The following is a 12786-nucleotide window of genomic DNA, read 5'->3' as shown; positions in this document are numbered from 1 at the left end:
AGTAGCAGAGGGAATGGACTCTAAAGAATGCTGATGGGGTGGGGAGGGATAAATATATCTGGTGATGGGGTCTGTTTGTAGGTGGCAGAGGCTTTTCCAGCAACACACTCTCGACTCTGTTCTCCAGCATCTCTAGTGCTCACTTTCTCCCAGAGTTTAAAGAGATATTAACTACAATACTGGAAAAGATGGAAATTTAACTTTTTTGTTTATGGCAATAAAGTTTCTTCTTCCTTTCTTTAGATCATTTGACAGGACTCAACACTATCATAAGGACTGAGTTCCAAAAGGGGTGAAAATACATACTAGATAATAATGCAGAACAGGAAACACTGAAGCTTTATCAGATTTCAGTAAGTGATACTATTTACCTGCTTATTCTTATCTTTCTCCCTAGTGCTGTAACCTCCTCTAGTCTTACAACTTTCAATTAATATACCTCACTACCAACATCCATATCATCAGCATTCCAGGAATGAAATGCTACAATTCCATCTGCAAACTGAGCTCTCTTTGTCATTTTAAGATGATGCTTAAGACCCCTGATCAAACATTTGATCTTTGGCCCTAATGGTTTTGATTGACTATGCTGCTGTGAAATGTCTTGTGATATCTTATAATATTTCACTAATTTAGTCTTCTTCCATTGCGGTCATCATAATGTTATTTCTTCATCTTCCATCTCATTGTGTCAGTAAAACATTCCACTTAGATTCCCATTTGTTTAATCTCCTACCAATGATTATTTCCAATTACTCTAAAGCCTTCCCTTCTCCTTCTTCCTGGTAGTCCCATCTCTATCACTCACCTCAACATAATTCCCTCCTGTTTTTCCAAAAATAGATGATCATGCCACTTCAATCTCCTTCTGGATACTTTGTTTTATTGTTCCCACGGGAATCATCTTTAATAAGAAATGACTGCAGAATTTTGTGATGCAGAAGGATTTGGGAATTCTAGTGTTTGAGTCACTATTGGAATAATTCTAATATAATATTAGAATGCAGATTCTAATGCAGATTCATCACATAATCAAGAAGGCCAATGGTATGCTTTCTTTTAATTACAAAATAATTGGTCATAAAAGTCAGGATGTTATACTTCAACTCTACAGGGTCTTGGTGATACCACCTCTTGAAACATAGTTATGTTCTCATTTTTCTTACTTAAGGAAGGATGCAAGTGCATTAGAAGTAGTTTGGAGAAGTCTTACTGGATTAAATGAGTTGTCTTCTAAGAATAAATAGGACAAGATGAGGCTTCTTTTGAATGGAATTTATGAAAGTGAAGGGTGACTTAATTGAAGTTTACAAGATTCTGAATAATCTTGACAAGGTGGAGGTGGAATAAATATTTCCTCTCATGGATCAGTTCAGAAATACAGAGCACTGTTTTTCAAACTGGGCATCAAATCCTTAAAGGACAGAAACAAGTTTTTTTTTCTAAGAGTTGTATGGCCTTGGATCTCTACTTCCAAAGACATTGGATATGCCAAGTCGTTAAGCATTTTTAAGGCACATTTATACTTATAATTGGACAGAGGAATCGAAGCTTAATTGAGTTAGATAGGAATGTGATAGATCCGTCCTGATCATAATGAATAACAGGCTAAATGGTTCACTTCTGCTTTTTTATAATGTTTGTGTGTTCCTTCATCCCTGATGTGTTGGTTCTTCACTTTCTTTCTTGTTACTCCTATATCCACCTCAACAGACGCATCCTAGTTGTATCCATATTGTTCCTCACTTTTTGATGTTATCCAAGTTTCTTTCACAAGGCTGGTCTGTCAACTGAGTTTAGAATGTCCTTTCAGTTTCAGCTGTACTTCTCTATAACACTCCACCACCCGCCTTCCAGTTACTCCAAAAAGAGTTAATTTGTTGCTAACACATTCTTCCAATCGCAATTAGAACTACACATAGTATTTCGTCTGTGGTCCAACCAATGGTCTATAAAGTTGCACCAAAATTTTCCTGTTCTTATATTCTATACCCCAGCAAATCAAGGCAAGCATCCCATCATCCTGTCAACCTGTGCTGACATCTTCAGAGACCAATGTACACCAAGATCCCTTTGTTCCTCAGTACTCCTGTCCATTTACCATTTTTTTGTGTAAATTATTCCTTTCTAAGACATCCCAAATTCATTGCCTCTCACTTATCAATCTGCTATTTCTCTGCCCAATTTACCAACTGATCAATATCAGACTATATAGCATGGAATCGTCTTCTTCACTATCAACAACACCATCAATCTCTGGCCCCTGTAAACTTCATAATTACACCTTCTACATTCAAATCCAAATTGCTCGTACATAAATGGCAAGGATCTTACCACTAATCCTTGTCGTGAACTGCTTTCTTCATATTTGTTCTTTGTTTCTTTGTTCTTTATTTTCTTTGAGCCCTGACTACTTCCAGTTCTTTAATAGTCCCTGCTATTTGGTTTTGATACTATCTGCAAATTCTGTCCACCACCATTTTTCTTTCCATCATTCATCCTTACAAATGATCTTTCTTATTTCTTTGACAGATTTTCTAATCTAATGTGTCGCTGAGTTCCACCAGTCTTTCATGGTGTCTGTCATAATTTCTCTTAACTATTGCTCCATCAGCTCTCTGAAATCACCCTTCACTTGTAGATGCTTTACTACTTTAAATCTTCTCACGAATTGCAAATTGCTAACTCTTCATTAACCCCAGCTTAGACTGGCCATTTCTTCAATATGACCTTTCGCATTCTATATAATCTATTACACAGATTATATTGCAAGGAATAACTCCACATCTTTTATTTTGTGATGTGTCAAATAGTTCATATTGAAGAAAAATTGTGAATAGAATCTTGATATTTCTGACAAGATATTGGCAAGTCGTAAAGGCTATGGCTAACTGAGCATCATTGTTCAACTGTCTCTCCTTGCTAGTTTCCAATGTTGAACTCAGTGGCAAATAAAATCAGCTTTCCTGTTAAGCAGACTGCCAAGTTACTGAACCACCCTTGAGCCATTAGTCAAGAACAATCTCAAGCCATTAATGTTTTCAATGTACAATACCTGCTTCATTATATGTGATTTCTGACCCTTAGAGCATGAGGTTTATTTCATACAATTGTTAGCTACTGCTTCCCTGTCTAGCTATTCGAATCGTATTGGGACTCATAGATTTAGAGCACTCTCTCTATATAGGGATATTGATGCAATAGTTCTGGCAATCACTTAGAAATATGAAGCAGTGAAACGGCACCAATGGTAAACTTCATTTTATTTATTTGCTGTAATTGTGAACCTAACACCCCTAAGGGAGAATGCATGTTAAGATAGTATCCAGTGGGGACACAGAGGAAACAAATGAAACATCTGACTTGAGCAGTTTCCAGAAGACTGAGTAGAATATTGTGTGGATGAACAGAAACAACTCATTTTCCCTCTGTAGGAGAAATTGTAAATTTATATGAAGTTTAACGTACTCCAGTTTCTCCTCTGGTGAGAAAGGTACATTCAGCATTTTCACTTCATCCAGTGGGATCCTAACTTCTACTTTGGTTATTCATGTGTTTTATTCAAATTCAGTATTTGATGAGTAAGTTGATTTAAGTGCTAGCTAGATAGCACTTTTAAAGCTTTAATGATCAATTAGGGTCACTTTCTTTCGATCAGACAACTTTCTCAAAGGAATTAAGCATACATACATAATTAGGCTGGTGCTACTGAAATAAGCCATACAGTTGTTGCTGCTAGTGAATTAAATGCTTAGCTATTCCAAGAATTTTTTTCTTGGAAGGTGGGGAAGGGGGATTAATATTTAGTTTTTAAATGTTGTGGATTTTGGTTTCAAGGTTTGGGTCAAAGTTCTACCTATATAATTTTGTCTTCAAAATGGTGTCTGCAGCACAAAGGCACTTATAGTGCTAGTTATGCCATCCACATTATAGTGAGGGCATTAGCGTGCAGAGGGAGCATTCACTCATGGAATGTTACTGTAACTTCAGCACTGCCTTTGTGCATGTCACAATGTACATGTCAGCAATAGAAGGGGACCCCAGGCAATACGATTTAAAGGGATCATCAACTACTTTGTTTAGTAAGAGCGAAAGAACTGTGGATGCTGGAAATCAGAAACAAAAAACAGAAATTTCTCAGCAGGTATGGTAATACCTGTGCAGAGAAATCAGAGTTAACATTTTGGATCCAGTGACCTTTCCTCAGAACTCAATGTAGTTTTAGTGTCGTTCCTGGAATTTGTTTTGATTTGTGATTGAATGTGACTTTTATGATTCTTGACTTACTTAAAAGTAGATAACTTTTGTATAGTTGCACATGATGAAATAATCTATTGTCTTTCTTTGAGTTTGTTGAATTCTGTGTTGGACATGTACTTCCAGGCATGGGTGCCTTGATCTCTTCAACCTTGGTATACATCATAGGAGGCCAAATGAGTAGGTTTGTTATCAGAACAGGCTAAATCACTCAGTGGAAGGTGCAGGAGGGAACTTCATCCATCAAAGTGTTCAAGGAACAGTTCCTTTAGCTCAGCAATATTTTTCATTTCTTTACTATTTCACTGAGGGTTCCACTAGAATCTGCAGCAGCTACTGCAGTTACCACACTTCAGCGTAAAGATAGGATTCCCAATGCCTGTAAATTTGTCAGTGGCCATGAACTGATAGGCCTGGAACTAGCCAGGCATGCGATATTACAATAATCAAAAGTTCACTCCAACACTGAATATATCTTGTTCTCTCTTGTCAGAAGGGAGTAGGTAAAGCATGTGAGCACTTGGCTTCAAAAAGACTGTAGGCATTTTCATGGTGCAAGGAGACACTTTGACATGTCACTTTGCATCCGTTGGATGGGAAATCCAAGATGTATTGCAAATTCTTCAACTTCCTGTCACTGCATGACAATGGGAAACAAATTATGCTGATATTTGGCAGCTGGCTTGACAGCTTCTTACTCTGACAGGCCATGACATTTGAGCCGCCATTCAAAACCAGAAGATGCCCACTTGCTAACAAAAGCTAGACATTGGTTATGTAGCTCTTTCTTATCTCATCTGTGTACACACAAGTATTACACTTGACGTCCGCGAGTTTCTTGCTGCCAACTCACTCCTGAGTCCATAGATAATCCACCTAGCCTACACATTCCTGGACACTATGGGCAATTTAGCATAGCCAGTTCACCTAACCTTTGGACTTTGGGAAGAAACTGGAGCACCTAGAGGAAACCCATGCAGACACAGGAAAAATGTGCAAACTTCATACAGGTAACCCCCGAGGTTGGATTCAAACTCTGGCAGGGTGAGGCAACAGTGCTAACCACTGAGCCACCATGCCATCTGGTAAGCAAGGAGCTGGGGCCTTTGGAGGCAAAGGTTGACAGGAACAAATGATGAACAATGAGTTACCTTCAAAAACAAAGATGTTTTGGGGTCAATTAATGTATATTCCCTGAAAAAAAAGGGAGGGCAAACACATTAAGATCAAATGGACCTAAAAGAAGACGACTTCAGTCTCGGTCAAAGATAATAAAAATACAATTTAGAAGCAAGTTGAATTCACAGTTCAGGTGGAAAGTAAAAGACCAAATAAACAAAAAAGAGGGTAGCATAGTGGCCCAGTGGTTAGCACTGCTGCCTCACAGCAACAGGGACCCAGGTTCGATTCCAGCCTTGGGCGACTGTCTGTGTGGAGTTTGCACATTCTCCCCGTGTCAGTGTGGGTTTCCTCCCACAATCCAAAGATGTGCAGATTAGGTGAATAGGCCATGCTAAATTGCCCATAGTGTTCAGGGATGAGTAGGTTAGGTGCATTAGTAATTATAGGGTACGGGAATGGGTCTGGGTGGGTTACTCTTCAGAAGGTTGGTGTGGACCTGTTGGGCCGAAGGGCCTGTTTCCGCACTATAGGGATTATGAAAAGTGTCTGGTAGTTAATGTAGAAAAAAATGTTAATGGGCATATAAATACTGAAAGGACATGAAAAGACGTAGTAAGTTCAATTAAAGTCCAAATGGAAGATTTACACATAGGATCATGGCTGAGTTATTAAAAATATACTTTGCATTTTTATTTACCAAAGGAGTAGATATGAGCCATACCATGGAGGCTCCAGAAGAAACGCCATTGCTGGGAGGTTTCAAATTTGTTGAGGAGGAGTTATTGTACGAGCTGTTGGTACCAAATATGGAAAGGGCACCTAGACTAGTTGAAATGTATCCAATGTTTCCAAAGGAAAACATGGTAGAATCTGCAGTGGCCACAGTTATCAGTCTTCCTTTTCACTCATGGATGGTACAAGAAGAATGAAGAATTGCAAATATTATGCCCTTGTTCAAAAATCATGTAAAAATTGTCAGTAATTACAGACCAGTCAGTTTATTACAGGTGATTGGAAACTTCTAGAAACATTAATTTGGGATAGAATTGATTGTCAAATGAGCAAATATGAATTCATTAAGGAGAGGGAACATAGATTATTTTTAAGGGGAAGTACTGTTTAACTAGCTACTAAAATTGTTTTGTACAGTTTAGGGTTGGTGAAGATAATGTTGCATATGTGCATGGATTCCAAAATGCATTTGACACATTGTTGCACAACAGATCTGTGAGCAAAGCTAGAATTTGTGGAATAGTGGCAGTGTGGATACACAAATGGCAGAGGGAATTGAGTATTGGAATTTTACTTATAGATTGGAAGAAGGTTGATAATCTCCCGGGGTCTGTATTGGGGGCCCTTGGTTTTCCCAATTGTATACTAATGATTTAGACAAAGTTTGTGAGAAGGTTTGTAGCTCGGGTGCTCGTTGCTGTGGTTCTGTTCGCCGAGCTGGAAGTTTTTGTTGCAAACGTTTCGTCCCCTGTCTAGGTGACATCCTCAGTGCTTGGGAGCCTCCTGTGAAGCGCTTCTGTGGTGTTTCCTCCGGCATTTATAGTGGCCTGTCCCTGCCGCTTCCGGTTGTCAGTTTCAGCTGTCCGCTGCAGTGGCCGGTATATTGGGTCCAGGTCGATGTGTTTGTTGATGGAGTTTGTGGATGAGTGCCATGCTTCTAGGAATTCCCTGGCTGTTCTTTGTTTGGCTTGCCCTATAATGGTAGTGTTGTCCCAGTCGAATTCATGTTGCTTGTCGTCTGCGTGTGACACAAAAACGTCCAGCTCGGCGAACAGAACCACAGCAATGATTTAGACCTCAGTACGGCAAGTACAATTTCAAAGTTTGTGCATGATACAGAAATTGAAAGTATTGTAAACTGAGAAGTACAGTGTAGAACTTATAAAGGACATTTAACACGTTTTGAAGTGGAGCAATGGGTGGCAGGTAAAGTTCGATGTTAAAAACTGAGGTATGCATTTTGGCAGAACAAACATGGAAAGAAATTGTAAAGTAAAGGATACTAATCCAAATGATGTGCATGAACAGAGAGATGCGCGTGTATGTGTGAATGATTCCATAAAGGTGGCATAGTCAGTGGAAAGGACAGTTTAATGCATTCACTATCCTAGATGTTATTTATAATGGCATAGAGGCTATGCTAATCTTGCATAAAATACAAATTAATGTAGTGCACTGCTGGGTGGCAGATTTTTTTCAGGAAGGATGTAAATGCATTAGAGAGTGCAGAAGATGTTTTAGAAATATGGTTCCCATGATGAGAAATTATGAAGATTAGAGGGAAGCTGATTTAACAGAATCTTTCAAAATTCTGAGGCATTTAGACAGTAGTTGAAGAAGTTTTGATCCTGTCCATAAAAAGAGAGAAAGGACATAAATTTAACATTTCGCAAAAGAAGCAAATGCAATAAATAGGAAAAATCTTTGACTGAAATGCATCACCTGGAAGTGTGGTAAGAGAGTGGTTCAATTGAGGCATTGGAAAATTATTTCAATAAAAATCTCACTGAAGTTGCAATTATCCTACTGGACCACAGGGCTGCTCTTATTAGAGAGATGACTACTGGTTTAACTTCAGGTTACCACCTCAGGCAAAGAGATAGGTTGAGAAGTGATATCCTTTTTATGTCAGAAATTGAACTTGAACTGTTGGCTTCACTCTGCATCTCAATTTGGTGACACTGTGTCGGGTTATATAATAAAAATAGAAGAATGACCATTGAGTCTCAATGCTCATTCAGAGGTGGTGCAAATTCAATGCCTCAAATTGCCTCCTCTGTACCATCACAGTTCTGTGAATTTCCTGTTCATTGACAGTTCGAAATTGTACTTTCCCTCTGACACTGACCATCATGCTCTTCGCTTGTCCTGAATGTTTTTTTTTAAATCCACCACAAACTAAAATTCCAAACCAAATTTATAAATCAAATATTGTCCCACAATGCATGCATGAGAAATTCAAATTATCATCTTTGTCCACATGCTCGGACCTCGTCTTCTGTTAATGCTTGTTTATCTTAGTTCTCCTAATGCTGGTGAGGAACTACACAAGTGGCTGCTATACGTTAATGGAAGACCACTGAATTTTAATAGGAAGAAAGCATATGCAATCCTCAGGCAGCTCTTCGAGGTCCCTGCTCCAGGCTGTACCATCTCAATCTAAGAACAGCAACAGTACACCGGAAGGCAGCAGTGACAGCATGAGCAAACTCACAGGAGCAGAAAGATGCATCCTGTAACCTTGAAAGCATAGTCGATCTGGACTTCGTAATTCTGATACACCTCCTTTCACCTGTCTTCAGGAAAGTCATTGCAGTTTTGAACAAAGGAGTAGACAAAGAGATAGCACCTGGTGCCATTTTAATTTGTCCATTTCTCTTTTATCCTATCCTGATGTGGTCAGACAAAAGCCAGGCCTTGCCAGGGAGCTGGTATTTTATGAGGAACAGTCTTTAGACGCCACAGCAGCATTCAGACACTGGGTGGCTTCTACTTCTGATGCATGGGAAACCGAGACAACAACTACCACGCCATGCATCATTCTTGGGTCTGCTGGTGCTTTTGTATGGAGTTGACCACTGCTCCCAAGCTCCAGACAATATGCTGTGCCAAGTTGGTGCCAGTCTTTTTCATGCTCCTTGGCATTGATTACCTACCTGACCCAATGAGCCAGGTTTCCATTATGCATACCTATCAGCTGTCTTCTCCAGAACCTATATATGACTTCACCATCTGGTGCATTGTCCTCTGTCCTGGTTGCAGTCTAATTGTATCGGATACCTTTATCATAATGTGAATGATTAAGTGGCAGGGTTCTTTCTTCATCACTGTCATCCTGCTTCTCCACCTCTTCCTCACACTCCATGGGGAGTCAAACAGAAAGTATGCTTTATGATGTACCTTCAGTATTTGATTAGCTGCAATGTTGCAAGTTTTTGAGGAATGAACATGAACTGCCCAGCAGCACCATGTGTGTGAAGTTCAGATGAAGATGTGACTGGCAGGTGAGTTGGCATGAATAGAGTTTGCTAGGAAGTGTGAGTAATAATGGGAGGGTAGCTCACTGTGCAATGTGTGAAGCTGGTGGTGAAGTGACTTGATATAGTATTCAAAGTTACACTGACTGACCTTGGCCAGTTGTGCAAACATGACTTCCTTCTCTCACTGAACAAAGCTCTTTGGGATAACATGCTTGATGTTGCCTGCTCCAGTTCAAGTAGAAGTTTCTGACGAGTCCCCTGACCCCTTAGAGTCTTCTCTTCACCTTGCACTACAATATTTAGATATTGAAGTGAGAGCTCAGTGAGATCATGGAATTTCTGCTTATTGCAATCCAAGCCCAGATTGGTGCCCTGTAGGTTCAGAATCCTGTCATCATGGCTACAGCTATCAGTGAATACTGGGCATGCAGGGTTCACAGACGTTAAGCAATCTCTCTGATTTATTGATGGCAGGGAGTATGGTAGTAGCTCCTTGGTGCATGAATCTGCTGATCTCTCAGGAGCACAGCTATTCTGCCAGTGTCCTTGTTTACACCCATCAGCTAGTCAGCCAAGAGTGCTGTTCTATAAGCTGAAGAGTGTGTCAAAGCTGAGTGCCCACTATAGAAGCTGCTCGAGGTGGTCTTCCAATGGTAACATCATAGCTACTGAGGCTTCACTGTGCAGAACAGGCAAAGTCTGTGGGAACAAAAATGTGAATAATTGAAATTGTTTCATAAATGCTAGATGTGGTGTTGGAGGCTATTTTAGCCAAACGATGCTGTGTTGGATTGAAAGATGAGGAATTCTGAAACAACAGTGGTAATGTGATATTAGAGAAATGTCTAAGCATCTACTGTAACCAACCCATTTGGTCAGAGAGACCTGGATGCGTTCTATATTCCTTTTTCTCCCGTCCCTGAGACGGCCTTTTCGATACACGAGCTGTGTCCTAATGATAACAATGCTCTAAAAGCTGCACTCTGCCATAAGGCCCTTGGCACAAAGTTTTGGTTTGGCCAACCAATAATTTGTTTCACAAACTTCCTTGAGGCTGCAGGACTTTCACTGCGTGTTATCCTGCCAGAGCAGAATGGCAAGGAGTTGTAATCCATGTGGGTAGTATGGAGATCCTTTGTCATTCAGCAGCCATCCTCTGGACTCTCATGATGGGCTAAAGATGCCTGCTATAGTACAGGATAAAGTCATTGCAATTGCTGTCATGTTAGTGGGAATTTGCCTAAAGAATCTTCGAAGCAGAGTTACATTCCATCTGCAAGTGAATGGACAGCAGCTCTTACTGCTGCAATATATCCCCCAGTTGTGTTCAGCCCCACAGAACCACAAATAAGCATTAGCAATAATTCATCATGCAATGTTCTCTTCTCCCACCCCATCACCACATACCAGCCAAAAAAATGTCTTGCCATAAGAATGTCAGAAATAGATCAGGAGAAGCCCAGAGAGTCTGTTAAGCCTGCTCTGCTGTTTATTATTGTGGCTTATCTGGGCGTCAGGTTCATTTTCCTGTCATTGTCTCATTCCTTGATCCCATCAGATCTGTGTCTCAGTCTTAAGTATATTCACTATGGAGTATCCATAATCTTCCAAGCTACACAACTATAAATATTTACGATCATCTGAGGGATTTTCTCATTTCAGTCCAAAATGATCATTCCTTCTTATGAAAGAAACAAATGGTATATTGGCATTTAGTGTAGTGCCTTTCTTGCTCTGGATTCCAAAGGACAGGACCTCTCAGTAGCTCCTTCATAATCTTGAACATTTTTCTTATTCTTCAGATAAAGACCAAAAGTACTCTTCTAATGTATAAGTTAACCCCCTTATTCCATTGGCTAATCTGGGGAAGCTTTATTTTTTTTTTACTCTGATCCACTTGCAACGAAAGCTAATATGCAATTTTGTTTACCAACTGCTTGCCATCACTGCCTTCTAACTTTATATTCCTTAGTCATCTCCATATTTACCTAATTCCCAACATTTTTCCTAATTTGATGTTGATGTGCCATTGTATTGGAAAAGAAGATTAGTACATCAAAATCTTTTTACTTTTTTTTAACTTTAGAATCCCTACAATATGGAAACAGGCCATTTGGACCAACAAGTCCACACCAAGCCTCTGAAGAGTATCCCACCCAGATCCATTCCCCCACCCTATTACTCTACATTTCCTCTGACTAATACACCTAATCTACACATCCCTGATTACTATGGGCAATTTAGAATGGCCAATTCACCTAACCTGCACGCCTTTGGACTGTGGGAGAAAACTGGAGCACCGAAAGGAAACCCACACAGACACAGGGAGAATGTGCAAACTCCTCAGGAAGGCATTTCCTACAGACATGGCTGTTTCACTCTCAGGACTTATTCAAGTAAATAGTTAAAACTAACTGCATTAACAGTCTGTATGTTTATTGGCCAGACATACTGGTGTAGGGGCCACTAATTTGAGAATAGCTATTTTAATCACTCCTGCTTTCCAGGTGAAATAAGTAGACTATGTTATCTCATTCTGCTATTGATTAGTCACTTGCAAAAGGAATTTGAACAACAAAATTTTGTCAATCTGCAAAATGAAGAATCTCAGACTTCCAACATCAATAGTGCCATCCAATAAGAGCGGTAGCATCATATCTGCAGTTCATAATCAATTCAGAGACTGATTTATGCTTTATTTTGGCTCCTCTCATACTATTCTTTTTGTATGTGTGTGGCTTCATTATTTCGTTCTGTGTTGAAGAATTGATAGAATTTTGTTAATTCAAGAAAGCCTGGTTAAACTGCATTGCCCACAAAAGAGTACTCAAACCTCATTCGAGGAAATCACCTCCAACACCTAAAATACCTTGTACGTTTCCTTTGTGTGACAGACAATAGGGGGGGAACAGACTCTGAGTTTAATTTAACAATGCTTTCTCTCACTCTGTATGTATTAATACTCAATATAAAATATGTGTTTGTTGCAACATTTTACTTCTTACTTCATCTCACTTAACTTCAACTTTAACTCAGTTCATTTAAATTTATCGAACTTTACTTAATCCATATTTAACCCTAACTTTAACTGAAACTCTATAAGTTTGGCTAGAATCAAATGCTATTCTGGATTAGTGGTGCTGGAAGAGCACAGCAGTTCAGGCAGCATCGAGGAGCTTCAGCAAAATCGACGTTTCGGGCAAAAACCCTTCATCAGGAATAAAGGCAGAGAGCCTGAAGCGTGGAGAGATAAGCTAGGGGAGGGTGGGAGTGGGGAGAGAGTAGCACAGAATACAATGGGTGAGTGGGGGAGGAGATGAAGGTGATAGGTCAGGGAGGAGAGGGTGGAGTGGATAGGTGGAAAAGGAGATAGGCAGGTCGGACAAGTCTGGACAAGTCAAGGAGACTGGAAGTT

This window comes from Chiloscyllium plagiosum, chromosome 32, assembly GCF_004010195.1.
Source record: "Chiloscyllium plagiosum isolate BGI_BamShark_2017 chromosome 32, ASM401019v2, whole genome shotgun sequence".
NCBI classification, from domain to species: Eukaryota; Metazoa; Chordata; class Chondrichthyes; order Orectolobiformes; family Hemiscylliidae; genus Chiloscyllium; species Chiloscyllium plagiosum.
Note: the sequence above shows the minus strand (reverse complement) of the source record.